The 18,636-nt window shown below is 42.3% G+C and overlaps 1 non-coding gene across 1 annotated transcript; it reads left to right on the top strand.

Annotated features, from left to right (window-relative positions):
* The first annotated feature begins 18,112 nt into the window (after positions 1 to 18,112).
* Positions 18,113 to 18,222, top strand: LOC116276877 (U6 spliceosomal RNA). Its single transcript, XR_004186406.1, has one exon. It is a non-coding gene; the product is annotated as a U6 spliceosomal RNA (small nuclear RNA).
* The last annotated feature ends 414 nt before the right edge of the window (positions 18,223 to 18,636 follow it).

The following is an 18,636-nucleotide window of genomic DNA, read 5'->3' as shown; positions in this document are numbered from 1 at the left end:
ACCTTCTGTAAAATGTAGATAATAGTATCCACTTCACAACGTTGTTCTGAGATACAGTGAGAAAATGTGCTGGTGTCAAGCTCAGGGCCCATTTGATAGGCATGCATTTGATCACAGTTAAAGATGACTACATGGGTGACAAAACAAGGACTAACTCAGTCTCCTGACCCCTAATCCAATGTTCTTTCCATTAAGCCTCCTGGTCCTATTTGCCCAGGTCTTTGGATTGGAAGAGGCAAAATAAGACATGGCCAGCCCAGACCTGGGGCCATGTTCAAAATCCCCTTAGACGTGTGTTCCTCGGGACTTTAACTTGAGTTTACCTTGAAGATTTTTCTTGAAAGAAGCTACATCACTGGGAACACTATTCTCAAGCTGAGGAATATGCTTTAGAAAACTTAGTGAGTAAGAGCGTGCCTTACCAGGGCACCTCATAACCAGGCTTTTTATGGTTGTCCTACTAGGCCGTGTGGCCTCATTGCATGTATTGACTCTTAGTCTTTCTGTCTCATTTTCCTCGCCTACTATAAATAATCTCTGCTGCCTTTCTGCTGAGAGGTTAAATGACATGATGGAGATTACTGTCTAAGGCAGAGACTGCCGATTGCCCACTACCTTCCATTCCTACCTCTTCCCTCGGCAATAACACCCAAAGCTCCAGCTAAACACATAGGCCTAGCCAGAGACTCCAGTTCCCAGCTCTCATTGGCAGCTAGATGTGGCCAAGCAAACAACTGCTTGCCAAGGGAATACAAAGAGAAAGGATATCTGCAATTCTCAGACCACACCTTTTTAATTTAATTTAATTTTTTTTAGTTTTTATATGTTTTATTTGAAGTTAAAACAAGACTTGCACATGTTCATGGCCTTGGCTCCCAAAGATGGACTCAGAGCTCTTTACACCTAAGTTATGAGTGGTGATATGAATTCATCTTCTCCTAGACGACAAGTTTTTATCAGTGCTTCAAGATCCATGTACATATTATTATATATATACACCACATCTTCTTTATCCATTCACCTGTTGATGGACATTTAGGTTGCTTCCATGTCTTGGCTGTTCTAAATACTGCTGCTATGAACATTAGGGTGCATGTATCTTTTTGAATTAGAGTTTTCTCCAGATATATGCCCAGGAGTGGGGTTGCTCAATCATATGGTAACTCTAATTTTAGTTTCTTAAGGAATCTCCATACTGTTTTCCATAGTGGCTGCACCGATTTATATTCCCACCAACAGTGTAGGAGGGTTCCTTTTCCTCCACAATGTCTCCAGCATTTATTATTTGTAAACTTTTAATGATGGCCATTCTGAGCAGTGTGAGGTGGTTTCTCATTGTAGTTTTGATTGGCGTTTCTCTAATAATTAGTGATGTGGGCATATCTTCATGTGTCTATTGGCTATCTGTATGTCTTCTTTGGAGAAATGTCTGTTTAGGTCTTCTGCCCATTTTTGGATTGGGTTGTTTGCTTTTTGTTATTGAGCTGTATGAACTGCTTGTATATCTTGGAAATTAAGCCCTTGTTGGTCACCTTGTTTGCAAATATTTTCTCCCATTCCATAGGTTGTCTTTTCATTTTGTTTATGGTTTCCTTTGTTGTGCAAAAGCTTATAAATTTGATTAGGTCCCATTTGTTTATTTTTGCTTTTATTTCTATTACATTGGGAGATTGACACAAGAAAACATTGGTACAATTTATGTCAGAGACTGTTTTGCCTATGTTCTCTTCTAGGAATTTTATGGTGTCATGTCCTACATTTAAGTCTTCAAGCCATTTGGGGTTTCTTTTTGTGTATGGTGTGAGGGAGTGTTCTACCTTCATTGATTTACATGCAGCTGTCCAGCTTTCTCAGTGCCACTTACTGAAGAGACTGTCTTTTCTCCATTGTATATTCTTGCCTCCTTTGTTGAAGACTAATTAACTGTAGGTGTGTGGGTTTATTTCTGGGCTTTCTAGTCTATTCCATCCATCCATATGTCTGTTTTTGTGCTAATTCCATGCTGTTTTGTATATTGAGACCACACCTAAAAAGGAGCTGTTTGCCCTACTTTCCTCTTCCCTTCCAGCACATTGGAATTTGAACATGGTGGTGGTGGGTCATCTTTGACCTTAGAGGACAGTGGATGAACAAAAGAGACGATGTCTGGGTCCTGCACAACCTCATGAAGCAAAGCTTCTTACCAACTCAGATTTCTATGAGAGAAAGAAAGAACTCTTTTATTTTAATAAAGCCACTGTTATTTTTTCTCCTTTGATATAGCAACTGAACCAATATATTAATTATTGCAACGTCATTGAATATATAAACTGTTATGTCAAGACTTGATATTGTTCTTATTGTTAATTACATCTGCTGTCTTGATTTGACAACTCATGTTGTCACAAAGCAGTCATCGTCTTATTCACAGGACCACAATTTCTGCTTCTGCAGGTCTTGAAGGCTGCACAACTAGACTTTCAGATGTTTTGCATTCACATGTGGAAGTTGCTCCTAGCATCCCTCTGGCACAGTTTCTTCTGTTTCTATACTGAGAGTCCCTAGTAACTTTCTTTCTTGAAAACTGAACTTTCAGTTGAGCATTTGCAAGGTTGGCAAATACCAGGTCACAGCCCCTGTGATAAGTAGCCTAGCATGTGATGTTTTCCCCAACTTGACTCAGAGCAAGCAGAGAGACCATCACTTTACTCCTAAATAGTCTTCAATCAAGCAATTGAAAATGTTACTCAAGGGTTGGGTTGTTTTTTTTCCCTCTTGGTTTTGTTTTATCTAATGCACACACCCACCCACACACACACACAGATATACCTTCCTTGTCTACTTTGGGGAAGGAGTGCAGGGAAAAATAACTAGAAGGCAATTTAATTTAAAGTCGTTTACGTCTCCCATCTCATTTCTCATCATACTTTCCTGCACTCTAGGACCAGCCATCCTGAAATATGTGTAGTTTCCAAATTGACATACTGTCCCACACCTTGGGACTTGTACACTTTGCCATCCCCTCAAGTTGACCTGCTATATCCCATGCCTTCTCTGGTCTCAGCTTGAACTTTCAACAAGCCTTTTCCGATCCTCCAAGACTGGGTTAAGCAGCCTGCATCACTCTGACTGCTCTGTATTAGAATCACCTCTTTACTTGCTGGTATGTCCACCTGGACTATAAGCATCCGTAAGGTAGGGACTATGTCTTATCCACCTCCATATCTGTGCATCTAGTGTGTTATCTGGCATAAAGTAGACACTGAATAAAAGTTAGCAGAATGAATGAGGGCATCGTGCCCCCCACAAAGTTCTTAGTAGCTCTTGCTCCACACACAGAGAGAGCAGGCCCCGGTGAACAAGGTGGCCCACTGACAGGACTGCACTGTGTCTCCTACCATGCCCACGCACAATGCATCGCGGGTACCCGCAGAGGACTGGTGCCAGGCCTGGAAGCGTTGAGAACAAAATCTTGCCCTGCTGGATGTGATGCTCAGGATCAAAAAAACTTGCCCAACTAGACTGCATGATGCTGGATCCACATCTGCCTGTTAGCACATTTAAAAAGGAATTTCTCCCTTTAAAACAAGGTGCATCCAAACAAAGGCCATAAAGAAAGATGAAGAAGGACATTTTATAATGATTAAAGGAGTGATACAAGATGAAGATATTACACTCGTTAATATATATGCACCCAATATAGGAGCACCTAAGTACATACAAGAATTACTAACAGAGATAAAGGGGGATATTGATGGGAATACAATCATAGCTGGAGATTTTAACACTGCATTAACATCACTAGACAGATCTTCCAGACAGAAAATAAACAAGGCAACAGAGAAATTAAATACTACAATAGAAAAACTAGATTTGGTGGATATTTTCAGAGCATTACACCCCCAATAAATAGGATATACATTCTTCTCAAGTGCACATGGAACATTTTCCAGGATCGATCATGTACTTGGGCACAAAAGAAACCTCAACAATTTTAAGAAGATAGAAATTATCTCAAGCATCTTTACTGACCACAATGCCATGAAACGAAATCAACAACAGAGACACAAAGGAGAAAAAAAGGAAAGCATGGAGATTAAACAATATGTTATTGAAAAAAAATGGATCAATGAGGAAATCAAAGCTGAAATTAAAAAAATACCTTGAGACAAATGATAATGAAAGCACAACCACTCAAAACCTATGGGACACAGCAAAGGCAGTGCTAAGAAGGAAATTTATAGCAATACAGGCCTTCCTCAAAAAAGAAGAATAATCTCAAATAAACAAGTTAACCCACCACCTGAATGAATTAGAAAAAGAAGAACAAAAAGCCCCAAAAAGCAGCAGAAGGAAGGAAATAATAAAGATCAGAGAGGAATTAAATACAATAGAGATTAACAAGACCATAGAAAAAATCAACCAAACCAAAAGCTGGTTTTTTGAAAAAGTAAATAAAATCGACAAACCTCTGGCCAAACTCACAAAGAAGAAAAAAGAGAGAGCACAAATTAGCAAAATAAGAAAGGAAAATGGAGAAATTACAACAAACAAAATAGAAATACAGAATATCATACAAGAATATTATGAAACACTATATGGAACCAAACTGGATAACCTAGAGGAGATGGACAAGGTTCTGGAAACATACTGTCCACCAAAACTGAATCAAGAAGAAACTGAACACTTGAACAATCCGATCACTAGGAAAGAAATAGAAATAGCAATTAAAAACCTCCCTACAAATAAAAGTCCAGGACAGGATGGCTTCCCCGGGGAATTCTACCAAACATGCAAAGAAGAACTCATACCAGTCCTTCTCAAACTCTTCCAGACGATTGAAAAGGAGGGAATACTCCCAAACTCATTCTATGAAGCCACCATCACCCTGATACCAAAACCAGGCAAAGACACTACAAAAAAAGAGAATTATAGGCTAATATCACTGATGAACATAGATGCCAAAATCCTCACCAAAATTTAAGCAAATAGAATCCAACAACACATAAAAAAGATTATACATCATGACCAAGTGGGGTTCATCCCAGGGATACAAGGCTGGTTCAACATATGCAAATCAATCAATGTAATACATCACATCAACAAGAGAAAGGACAAAAACCACATGATCATCTCAATCGATGCAGAAAAAGCATTTGATAAAATTCAACATCCATTTACGATAAAAACTCTCGCCAAAGTGGGTATAGAGGGAACATATCTCAACATAATAAAAGCTATATATGACAAACCTATAGCCAGCATAGTTCTCAACGGTGAAAAACTCAAAAGCTTCCCACTAAAATCTGGGACAAGACAAGGATGCCCACTATCACCCCTCCTGTTCAACATAGTCCTGGAAGTCCTAGCCACAGCAATCAGGCAAGAGAAAGAAATAAAAGGGATCCAAATTGGAAAAGAAGAGGTAAAAGTGTCATTATATGCTGACGACATGTTACTATATATAGAAAACCCTAAAAGGTCCACACAAAAGCTACTAGAGCTGATTGAAGAATTCAGCAAGGTAGCAGGTTACAAAATTAACATTCAAAAATCAGTTGCCTTTCTTTACACTAACGATAAATCAACAGAAAAAGAAAGTAAAGAAACAATCCCCTTTAAAATAGCACCCAAAGTAATAAAATATCTGGGAATAAATCTAACCAAGGAGGTGAAAGAATTATACACAGAAAACTATAAACCACTGATGAAGGAAATTAAAGAAGACTTTAAAAAATGGAAAGATATTCCATGCTCTTGGATTGGAAGAATCAATATTGTTAAAATGGTCACACTGCCCAAGGCAATCTACAGATTTAATGCAATCCCCATCCAATTACCCAGGACATATTTCACAGAACTACAACAAATCATAATAAAATTTATATGGAACCATCAAAGACCTAGAATTGCTAAAGCATTACTGAAGAGAAAGAAAGAGTCTGGAGGAATAACTCTCCCAGACTTTAGACAATACTATAGAGCTACAGTCATCAAGACAGCATGGTATTGGTACCAAAACAGACATATAGACCAATGGAACAGAATAGAGAGCCCAGAAATGAACCCACAAACTTTTGGTCAACCCATCTTCGACAAAGGAGGCAAGAGTATACAATGGAATAAAGACAGTCTCTTCAGCAAATGGTGTTGGGAAAACTGGACAGCAGCATGTAAAACAATGAAGCTAGAACACTCCCTTACACCATATACAAAAATCAACTCAAAATGGATTAAAGACTTAAACATAAGACAAGATACAATAAACCTCCTAGAGGAAAACACAGGCAAAACATTATCTGACATACATTTCAAAAATTTTCTCCTAGAAGAAATAAAAGCAAGAATAAACAAATGGGACCTAATGAAACTTACAAGCTTCTGCACAGAAAAGGAAACCAGAAGTAAAACAAGAAGAAAACCTACGGAATGGGAGAAAATTTTTGCAAGTGAAACCGACAAAGGCTTGATCTCCAGAATATATAAGCAGCTCATACGACTCAATAAGAAAAAAATAAACAACCCAATCCAAAAATGGGCAGAAGACCTAAACAAGCAATTCTCCAAGGAAGACATACAAATGATCAAAAAGCACATGAAAAAATGCTCAATATCACTAATTATCAGAGAAATGCAAATCAAAACTACAATGAGGTATCACCTCACACCAGTCAAAATGGCCGTCATTCAAAAATCCACAAATGACAAATGCTGGAGAGGCTGTGGAGAAAGGGGAACCCTCCTACACTGCTGGTGGGAATGCAGTTTGGTGCAGCCACTGTGGAAAACAGTGTGGAGATTCCTCAAAAGACTAGGAATAGACTTACCATATGACCCAGGAATCCCACTCCTGGGCTTGTGTCCAGAAGGAAATCTACTTCAGGATGACACCTGCACCCCAATGTTCATAGCAGCACTATTTACAATAGCCAAAACATGGAAACAGCCTAAATGTCCATCAACAGGTGACTGGATAAAGAAGATGTGGTATATTTATACAATGGAATTCTATTCAGCCATAAAAACTGACAACATAATGCCATTTGCAGCAACATGGATGTTCCTGGAGAATGTCATTCTAAGTGAAGTAAGCCAGAAAGAGAAACAAAAATACCATATGAGATCGCTCATATGTGGAATCTAAAAAACAAAAACAAAAACAAACAAACAAACAAACAAAAACAAAGCATAAATACAGGACTGAAATAGACTCACAGACAGAGAATACAGACTTGTGGTTACCAGTGGGGTGGAGGGTGGGAAGGGATAGACTGGGATTTTAAAATTATAGAATAGATAAACAAGATTACACTGTATAGCACAAGGAAATATACACAAAATGTTATGATAACTCACAGAGAAAAAATGTTACAATGAGTGTGTATATGTCCATGAATGACTGAAAAATTGTGCTGAACACTGGAATTTGACACAACATTGTAAAATAATTATAAATCAATAAAAAATGTTAAAAAACAAACAAAAAAAAAAACAAAAACAAGGCGCATCCCTGTTACTCAGTAGTAGTGGAACAGCAGGGTAGTGGTCCTGTTAGAGAATGACTCTGACATATTTAAGCATCATGCTGTAGTTCTTGCTGACTGCACTGCAACCGCTTAGGCATTTTTAATAAGAACTGTCTTGGTGGGTGGTGGGTTTGCAAATGTGCTACTCTAATGACTACTCATATTAGCTCTGTGTTAAAAGGTCCCAGGTTATGTCTCCATCTAGTCTGGTGTTTGTTTAGTGCTCCGTGTTAGAATGAGTAATAAGCCCCTTAGCTCTGTGACAGATTGCTCTTTAAACACCAGACCCGTCAGCATGCTGCCTTCAGTTCCCGCTAAGCAGAGAAGATTCCCAGGGAGTAAGTCCCTGGCCCCACGGGAGTTTGTGAAATGTGCAGTTGGAGGTCGATGGCAGTGTAAACAAATCTGAAAATAGCTCTTGTGAAAAATCTTCTGCTCTGCAGTGTAGGACCTACTTCTGCTAGAGCTCATTGAGACCTTCCATGGGTCCCGGGCCCCTCCCACCAAGGCTAGCGGGATGTAGGAGAAGATGTGGACTGAGCACTTGCAGCTGACTTGGAAACACCAAATTTGGATACAAGTAATTTGTCATGGGCTTTTTTTTTTTTGAAATCCCAGGGTATATTTTTCTACACCTCTGAGATGACAGAAATAGATAAAATACTCTCATCTTTGTTTTATTGCTGGAGAAAGCAAGGCCTAGAGAAATCCACAGCCTGACCCATACAGAAGGTGCTATATGGTGAGTCAGTAACAGCACTTAGGATTGTGGAGCCTAGAACGTGTCCTGACCACTTGCCCATGTGCCCGACGCGGTGCCCAGGACATACCACGTAGACATACGGTAAGTGTTTATGGAAAGAGTGAATGAATTAGTGAAATCAACTAAACCAATGTCTCTCAAATTTGAGTGATGTAAGAGACCTCTTTTGGAGAAATAATAGCCTCTTGACCCCAGAGATTATCTACAACACCCTAATTTAAATAATATACTTCATCCTTATTCTTAGTCTTTCAGTAGCGTATTTTCATTGAAAGGAAAACACAGTTTTTTAAAGTTCTCATAGAACTGACAGACCTCAGATAGTACTAGCAAACTTCACTGGGAGAAAGACTGGTCTAGATAGTGAGCCCTTGACGGAGGGCAGGCCTCAGCTGTCCCTACCCATATTGTCAGCACCTTGACCCAGTAGCCTTCCTCCCACTGTTTGAGAGTGATGATGGTGATATGATCATGGCCAGCCCTCGACTCTAAACCAGAAAGGACAGCTTGCAAAGCCAGCGAGTGAGGGGTAAGCACCACAGGAGAGTTCTGGAGAAGGATGCACTGCAGCTAAGCCAGAGCTGAAGTCCAGCTGGGGTTCAGAAAAGTTGCCTCAAGGAAGGTGGAATGCGAACTGGGCCTGGGGACATGAGGAGGACTTGGTGACACAGAGGGGAAGGAGGAGGGCGCCAGCCATGAGGAAAGGGGAGTCTTTTCCTTTCCTGCTGATTTGCTGCTCTCCCTTTAAATTGGATTTGCTACCAAAGCCAGGCCCTGAGGACATGCATCAGAAGTCTGCCCAAATCTCAAAGGACTGGGTGGGTTTTGAGTGATGCTCAACCAGTCAGAACATCCTAGAAAGAGTATTAAAAATCTGAAGAATCTCTACTCCTCGATGCAGATGGCATCCCAAAGAGCTGGAAGAAAATTGTTTTCTACCACTTTCTGCCTCATTTCTCCCCACTTCTGAGTATGAAAACTACTTTAGGCCACCCAGATCCTGTTCTCAAAATCTGAAGTTTGTCTTCTAGGCTCTGAAATGTCTCTGTCTATTTTCTTATATGTTTAAATCCATAGCCCCACACCCCTTCACGGCGGGTCCTTGAGGTCAACCATCCTGTCTTTTTCATCTTGTTCCCATATCCTACTACCATACCAGATCACAGCCAGGTATTCAGTACATGTTTGCTTAAAGAACATTGTTTGGCCAAATAAATGCCCAGAATTCTCCTAAGGACCAATCTCTTCTCTCGCATCAAAATTTACTCCTAGCAAAGGAGCTGATCAATCCATCCACATTCAGATCTAGTTAACACCTTAGTATGTTGCCCTGCCCAGTGGCATTTTAAATCCCATGTAAGTGAGATTTTTTTTTGTATATTCATAAACAGATCTGGGAGACAGTTCAAGGCAAGAGTGGAGGTGTTTTTTGTTTCTAAACAAAAAGGTCTATCTTCATAAGGCTGACTTTGACACCAAATCTTCTCAAAAAGATGAAGTGAGATTTTGGTATACTTAGAGGAGAGTAAAATTGGTCCTGTAATAACAGATATGAGCTACGAAGAGCAGCTTTTAAAAGAAAGAAACTACTGTCTACAGCCTAGCCACACTTATTAAGATGAGATTTAACCAAAGACTATAAAATCTTAAATGGTAGATAATAAGGTCAAGCCAAGTTACTATTTTCAGCTTAGAACAGATGACAAGACAGGGGGACATAAGTGGAAATTAAAGGAAAAGGGATTCAGAACAGATCAGGTTACCAAAAATAATCAATGACTGAAATGACTTTCTGGGCTCATTCACTTGTGCTGAAAATATTGGGTCATTGAAAAAGTAATGAGATGATATTCTTGGGAAATGGAATAGTTAAAATGAATGAGTCCAGATGGACCCAAAGACTTTAATCATTCTGAAGAGAAACACTTGCTGGGACACTCTCTCCTAAACCAACTTGAAATTTCTTTCTAGGGAGATAACTAGGTAGAGGGTAAGAGAACTTCATTCTTCACATTCCGTGGGTGTTTGCAGCTCCTTCAAAGTTATAATGGTATTTAACATCAAAGGGTCTTTATGAGCAGTGCCTCCTATAGAATCTTAACAAGAAAAACAAGCAAGACAGCCACTAAAGACATGGAGCCTTGGAGTTCATTCTCAGCCAGGTTCCCAACCTAACTTGAACTCTCTGGGTTTCCACCCGTCACACATCTTCCAACGCATGATTCCAGGACGAGGACAGTTCAGGAGCCATCTAATCTGCTGTTGGGCATCTGTGATTGTTAGACAGTGAGAATTGTTTCTGACAGGGTCTGGCCTCCCTAGAGTTTCTGCATTGGGTCTAGTACATCCTTTGTAGCTACACCACACATGTCTACATGGTCACCTAGCAAATATTTAAAGGCAGAGAAAACTTTTCTCTTTTCCAAGCTAAATATCCCCATTTCCTTCATGTGACATATTTTCCAGACTCTCTGCCCTCCTGACCACCATCCTTGGAAAAACTCCAAATGTTCCGTCATGCACACACACACACACATCCTAGAGTGGAGGCCCAGATGAAGCTGAGCAGTGTGTCAACTACCTTCTTTGATCTATAAACACCTACTCTGTTAATACAGCCAATAATATTAGTAGCAGCTACTATTCATTGCACCCCACCATGTGCCACATACTGACCTAGCTTCTTTGCATACATTTTTTTTGTAATCAGAACTATACCCAACTTTAATATTCCCATTTTAGATGAAAAAAAATTAAAACTCAGAGAGCAAATAACTTGCTCAAGTTCACAGAACTAGAAAACTAAGCAATGGACTCAAATTCAGCTCTGACTCCAATGCTGTCACTCCCTGTCACTGTCTAATTTTTTTTATAATGACTACCTCTCTGCTCTTTCATTAGAATTTGTGGTCAACTACAATTCTCAGACCTCTTTTATCGTCACTTATGTTAAGGATTTGCACCCAGCAGGGAGTAAATTACTTTGCAAGGTAGTGGCATTCACTGCAAGGCATGCTGGGCACAGCCTGGGAGGGGTACAGGGCTGTGTGGGTACAGCTGTGGCCTCAGTATAGGCCATCGATTGTCCAAGCCCTAATCCAAGCAGACCCATAGCCAATGCAGCCCATTTCCAGGGGTCGCAGAAAGACCTGTGGGGACACCAGAGCAGGCACACAGCTTCAGAGGTATAAAATAGTGACTATGAGACTGTTAAGCCAACCCAAACTCCTGCATGGAATTCTGCCTCCAACAGGGCCTCAGAGAACAGTATATAAAGCCACAAGGAGAATAAAGCAGGGCTTTGCCCACCTGGCTCAGGCCCCATGATCTAAAGGGGTAAAAAACAAGAAAATTCCAAGTATCCAAGAGATCCAAACAGGCCCAAGCTTGTAAAGCCTGACCTCACGTGCAGTGAAGGGTTAACCCAGCAGACCTGGGGGCCCAAACTCTGTGCATTCCAGAGGAAGGACTGGCCCTGACTGGCTCCTGATAGGTAACCTGTAGGCTATTGGAATATCCTGCCTGAGAGGCATATCTTGTATATCTGGGGCCCAGAGCCATGGCAGATAGTTTATGCTGATAATGTGATACATGGTAAATGCCTATTTTTGTTTGCCTGGGGCCCTGGTTCCAAGACTATCAGTTTGACCTTTGAGGAGGCTGGAGACTGAGTATCTAAGGTCAGTCACATGACCACTCCATGCCCACGTGACTGACCCCTCATACAAGCCCTGCACACCAAGGCTCAAGTTAGCAACACCTCATGCGTGTTGTCAGGCAGCACTGCTGGGGAACCACAGGCTGTTCATGCGACTCCAATGGGTGAAACCACCTGGAAGCTCGTGCCTGGTTTCTCCTGGACTCTACTTGATACACCTTTTCCTTCGCTGATTTTAATCTTCATCCTTTCACTGTAATGAACCATAACTGTGAAAACAGAAAACAGCTTTTCTGAGGTCTGTGAGTCCTTCCAGCAAACTGTCAGATCTGAGGGTCATCTTGGGGACCCCACATAGACATCCCAATGGCAGAATTTGTGAGAGGGTAGCTGTGACCAGTAGCCTTGTTGGATGGCTTAGAAACCAACACAAAGACTAATTCCAAACCTCCCTCTTTGTGACCATATGGGACTTCTATAGAACAGTCGTCTTGGCCCCTCACTGGCAGTGGGGGAGAGCCAGATCCACCTGCAGAAAACAGAGCAGTCATCTGGAGTAACGGGGGTGGACCTAGGACAGAGGCAAATATTCACACAGATATTCCCACCCAGATAAGTGACTGTTTTTTAAATAATTTTATTAGCAGGATCTATGGTTCTAATTGTGAAAGTAATACATATTCATTGTTAAAAATCTGGAAAACATAACAAAATACACAAAAAAGAAAAGGATCCATTGGAATCCCACCACCCAGAGGTAAGCATGGCTAATAATGTGATATAGTTCTTTGCAGTCAATTTCTTTTTCATGAATATGCAGCAGTGTCCCTGATGGGACAGAATCTTAAAAATTTTTTTGTTAGCAAGAAAATCTGCAAGTTAAGAGTTGCCAGCCACTTCCATGTCTAACAAGTCATCTTGGGACACATTTTTGTTCTGAAACAATCACATGGGCAGTTTCTTTTAGTTTTGCAGATATAAGGCAGAGGCACCCACCATCCAGAGGCAAGAATGGCAGTCACAGGACAAAGGCTGTCCATCTCATCCCCTGGTACTAAGGTCAAATGTCACTGGGGAGTAGATGAGTCAGTTTGAAAGAGCCCAGGAGCTCCCTAGGAGGAAAGGAGTGAAGCCCCTAACTACCTCTCCTGAGGTACACTTGTTCTCAAGCATCTCTGATGAGTATAGCTGGTCTTATGCAGGCACCTGGATCACTGAATCGCTGGTGCTGAGGGGAGGTGGTTCCTGTTCAGGACCAGGACAACACAGCAGCCTTCGACTGCTGCAACCACTGCGGCACCAGAGGCAAGTTTGAGAAGAATGTGCATGAGGGCAAACTAAGAAGTTGGAATATTGGGAGCCCAGGTCATTGTTGGTATAGAACAAAGGGAGGAAATCTCCTCTCCCCAGCACGATGGGACCCATCCCCTGACCAGCAGTGACAGCACGGCCAGGGAGGACCCAAGGCAGTGGTGGCCAACCACTTCCACCAGACACCAGTGTTGGGAGCAGTAAGTGCAGCTGCAGTTGGCCGGTCAGATTCTCCCGGGCTCTCTCCAAGACATGTGGGAGTATCACTGATCCTTAATAAACTGGGACAGAGGAGCCTTAGGCATATCACAAGAAGGGGTCCTCTGGGAAAGAGAAGGGAGCTTTCATCCTAAGTAGGATGGGGTTTCTCCTCTGTTCACTAGAGACATGTGACCATATCTTGTACCCCAAGCTGACAAAGCAGAAGATCTGAACTACAGAAAGACACAAACCCACATGTGTACCAGAGATTAAACTGCATAGATTCCCTCCTCTACTTAACATGACAGACTGAGCATTTTCTAATGACATTAAACATATTTATAAACATAATACTAACAGGTAACGATATTATGTAGTGCCTGTGTAGTATTCACATGAGAGGTGGTATTAGGAACCCTATATTCTAAGTAAGGAAAGTGAGGCGCAGAGAAGTCATGTAATTTGTTAATGCCAGCTGGCAAACGGAGAAGCTAGCATTTGAACCCAATTTTGAAAACACAGAATATTTAATTATTTTCCTATAGTTGCATATTTCATTTTTCATGTACTTTTCACTATTATACATATGCAGTTATAAACATCCTTGTGTATATATCTTTGAAAGTCAATGAACAATTTTAACCTAAATGTAGAACTTCACATTTATTGAACTCCATCACTTTTAATTTAGATCTGTGAGATTTTCTTGGATCTTGATTCTGCAGTTCTAATTCTCCACTCTCCCCCATCCCCCGCCACCCTTTGTGTCATTCAGATATAACTGAGCTGTTCTCCTCAAATACTTTATCTAACGCTTGACCCGGACAAGATAAGGTCACATGGCTTGGTTCCTGCTTCTCTCATCTCACACTCAGCCTCCCAGCCCTTCAGCCACAGCCTGCTCCTCTGCTCCCTCAGCTGAAAGCCCTCGCTTCATCTCCTGAACACCCGACAGCCCCTCCCTATTCTCATCGTTGCAGTCCCAAAATCTCAAGAAAAAAGACTCTGATTGGCCCATTGCCACTCCGGTTTTGTAGCCCGGGTCCAATCATCCAGGGCTGAGATGGAGGATCGCGTGACTTGATGTGCTTCCCTCAACAGTGGGAGGAGGGAGAAGGGATAGTTAGATTCAGTGACTGCTTCTCTAGTTAAGCACTAGAGAGGGACATTTTTCAATCTTGGACAAGCCTTGAAAGAGAAGTACGAGCTGTTCAGAGGTGAAGAATTATTCATTTAAAGCAGTGCTTTACAGGAGACAAACAGTGCCCACCATCCTCAGTGTTATAGGCCAGAGACAACTTTCTAAGCATTATTTCCAAGCAGACCTGTTAGCCTGGCAAAATGAAGAAATGGGTCTATAGCTCAAAAGAGAAATTTGCACCAAGTTAACTACATGGTTGCCATCAGAATTAGTGATCAATAAATTCTAGAGGTTGTGGAGAAGGCAGTGGTAGGTTTTGGCTCTAGGCACATAAACAGATTCTCAGGGAAGGTGAGGAGGGTGAGAAGGGGGCCAAAGACAGAATGCTGGAACCACAGACATTTAAAGGGTTGGCAAAGGAAGTAAATTTCTGAAGAATTGAGAAAGGAACAGCCAGAGCAGAAGTCTCGAAATCAAAATCTAGCCAAGGCAGGACAGATCTGGGAGGAAGGGAGATGGTGCCAGTTCTAGGGAGATCAAATAAGAAAGATAAGGATGAGCATCTGAGAAATGGAGGGAAGTGTGGGGAAGAACGGTGAAGGGGACTGAGGAACTAAATCAACTAAAAGTCTCCCTATCTCCGCCAACTAAAGCTTGGTGGTGGGGTACGTGTCCTGAGAGATGGGGGTATTCAGCAGAGAGGAACTTACCGGGATCCCCTCTTCCCACTATGTGGTTTACTTGATGTTTAAAAAGCTGATGGGAACCAGCCAATCTATTCAGCGACTGAGACACAAACGAGAAGAGGGAGGACTAGGGGAATGAGATTTCTGAGGGAAAGGGACCCCAGAGCACACTTGAAAGAGCCCACAGAGTCAGGAAGAGGGAATGCCCCCGCCACAGGCAGTTGCAGGTCCCAAGGTCAAGTCTAGGACGTGGACGGCCTGGGACCAGCCCGCCGCATTTCCCGGCCAGGCTCCTGCGCAGCACGTGACGTTGCTGCCCTCTAGTGGCCACAGTCAAAATCGCAGGGCACGCGGAGTCCCTGTCGGCGGGAGAACGCAAGAGAGAGGCAACGACCCGGGACCGTGAGCCGCTGGGAACACGGGGGTCGCTAAGGACAAAGCTCACGGCACAAAAGGAATGGGGTAAGAAACCACTTGGATGAGGAAACGTTTATTAGCCTTTCCTGCACTTCTTGGTGATGGGGCGGGGAGGGAGGCGCGGACAAACGGTCTAGGCCAATTAGCCAAAGTAACGGCTATACTCGGAGCCACAAAAACACCCGAGCCTGAGTCAGCCCCATGCTATGGATTCAGACCTGTTGTGACCTGCCAGGCACAGACCATCAGTAGATGATGCGGCACCGCGGGCATCAGGGAGTGGGGAGGCACTGGCTACCTGTGCCTCGCAGCCAAGCACAGGGAAGACGCGGAGGGGTAAAGTGAGGCTGGCGCCCGGAGAGGAGGCATCGGCTGCACGATGCTGCCATCTACCGGGCAGGTCCGGGAATGCTCGGCCTGGGCCGCGCTCGCCCTAGGGGCCCGTATACTTCAACGCAGCGCGTCCCTCTCAACCATCGCACCCAGGTCTGTCCTTCCCAGCGGTTCAGGCTGTGCAACACTAAAACCTAGTGCCTCACATAGCAACTCAGGAAAACATGTATGCGTTTTGAGTTTGGGGTGTCACTGGTTTGGGATTTTCCATCTTAAAACAAGGAACTTCTTAGGAACAAAAGCGCTCCCATGGCCAAATGAGGTGAAATCTCCAATAAGTGTATAAAACAAAGAGCAGATTGGTCCCTGGGGTCTGGAATGGTGTGGGTGGCAGTGTTAGGGGCCGAGGTCACTCTCAGCCTTACAAATCTGTGATATGCATGGAAAGAGGGTGTGGGTCTTAAGTCTCTTCGCTTCTCTGGGCTCAGTTTCTCCACGTGTAACGGCGATAAAGTTGGCCTCACAGGGATGCTTGAAGGATCAGACACGCTGATCCTTGGGAAAAGCGTGGAAAGTATAAAACTACATGTCATCACGAGGTGTGAGCAAGTGCAGACTCTTGTTCCAAACCAGAGGAGACTGAGCAAGATGTCCCGCATCCAGCAGCGGCTGATGGCGAGGGGAGAATCTATCCAGGAGAGAATCTGAGAATCCCCATTCCATCTTCCCAGATACTGTTTTCCTGAATGCTTCTCCCACACCATCCCTAGCAGCTGTGTAAGGAAGGATTAAAGCGCTTTAGTAGAAAGTTTATCTCTGTTCCTGGAGAGAGAAAGATGAAGGCATTCGGGCTTTGGAGTTGTGTTAAGTCCAAATGTATGTTGGTCTTACTGTCAGTAGCTAAACAGAACAAATGCTACACATTTTTGCAGTGAGCACCATTTTCTCCATATTGCAAAAGAGAAAACTGAGGTTCGTAGAGGTTAATTTGCCCGTGGTCACAAAGCAAGTAAGTGATGGGTATAAAACTCACAGCTGGGGGAGAAAGAATCAATAACTTTGAACAAAGCCAGCCTTGGGCATAAGCAGGATATGGGCCCGTCCATCACATCTTTTCAGACACAATATGAGAACTTCCCTGCCTTAAAAAAAAAAAAGCACTTTCCTCTGCCTGCATATAGAGAAAAGGTTACCATTGGAGAGTAATTCCTCAGGTTTAAGACATTTTTGTTCTCTTTTTTGAAAAGCAAATTTTCCTGAGAATGGTAATGACTTTAAGCTTTTTTAGTCATTTATACCTAAGTAAGAAAAAATTTATTATATTCTTCCCTAGGGAGCAGCTTTTGATAAAGAGAAGGATGGAAAGCACAGAGAGAATCTGAATGCTCAGAAGGAAGAAAAAGGAAAGGGTTACAGAAAGGGAGGCAGGTTGCCCAAAATTGTCCATTTCACTGTTTCATCTAGAGTTTGGCTTTGAGGCTGGGATATGGTTTTGGTGCCAAAACATCACATACTGGAAAAGAACAAAGTTGGAGGTCCCACATTTACTGGTTTCAAAACTTACTGCAAAGCTACAGTAATCATGACATACGTTTGGTATGAGGGATTGACATATAGAAATTGGAGTCAGAAATAAACTTTAACATGTATGGTCAACTGAGTTTTGACCAAGATGCCAAGAAAACTCAATGGGGGTGGAAACAGTCTTTTCAACAAATAGTGCTGGGAAAACTGGATATCCACATGTAAAAGATTGAAGTTGGACCATTTACTCACACTGTATATAAAAATTAACCCAATATGGATTATAGACCTAAATCAGAGCAAAAAATATAAACTCTTAGAAAATATAGGAGTAAGTCTTCATGAACTCAGGTTGAGCAAAGACTTCTTAGACATGACATCAAAAGCACAAGCAACAAAAGTAGAAATAGATAAACTGGATGTAAAATTTAAAACTTGTACTTCAAAGGACACTCAAGAAAGTGAAAGGATGCCCTACAGGATGGGAGAAAATATTTGCAAATCAAGTATCTGATAAGGAAATTGTATCTAGAATATATAAAGAACTCATATACATCAACAATTAAAAAGACAGCGCTCACTTCAGCAGCACATATCCTAAAAAAATTGGAAGGCTACAGAGAAGATTAGCAAGGCCTCTGTGCAGGGATGACACACAAACTCGTGAAGTAGTCCATATTTTTTAATAATAATAATAATTAAAAAGACAAGCCATTGTTAAAACGGGCCAAGTATTTGACTAGACATTTCTCCAGAGAAGATATACTAATGGCCATAAGCACATGAAAAGATCCTCAGCCTCATTAAGCCATCAGGGAACCCACTCACACCCAGCCAGATGTGCGTGAAGACGCCTGTGGATGATTCCAGCCCCCAGCCAATCAGCTCTTCCCACCCAGACATGGTGGAGCAGACAGGTCATCCCTCCACGTGCCCCCCGAATCCCTGGCCCACAGGATCCATGCAGATAAGAACATGGGTGTGGTTTTACCTCCTAAGTTTGGGGTAGTGTGTAATGCTGTCATAGATGACCAGAACATCATTCCAACGTAAGTGTTCAGACTCTGTCCCTCTGGCAACCTGACCAACGAGGACCA

The sequence above is a fragment of the Vicugna pacos genome, chromosome 2 (assembly GCF_048564905.1).
Source record: "Vicugna pacos chromosome 2, VicPac4, whole genome shotgun sequence".
Taxonomy (NCBI): Eukaryota; Metazoa; Chordata; class Mammalia; order Artiodactyla; family Camelidae; genus Vicugna; species Vicugna pacos.
This window is presented reverse-complemented; position numbering and strand designations above follow the sequence as displayed.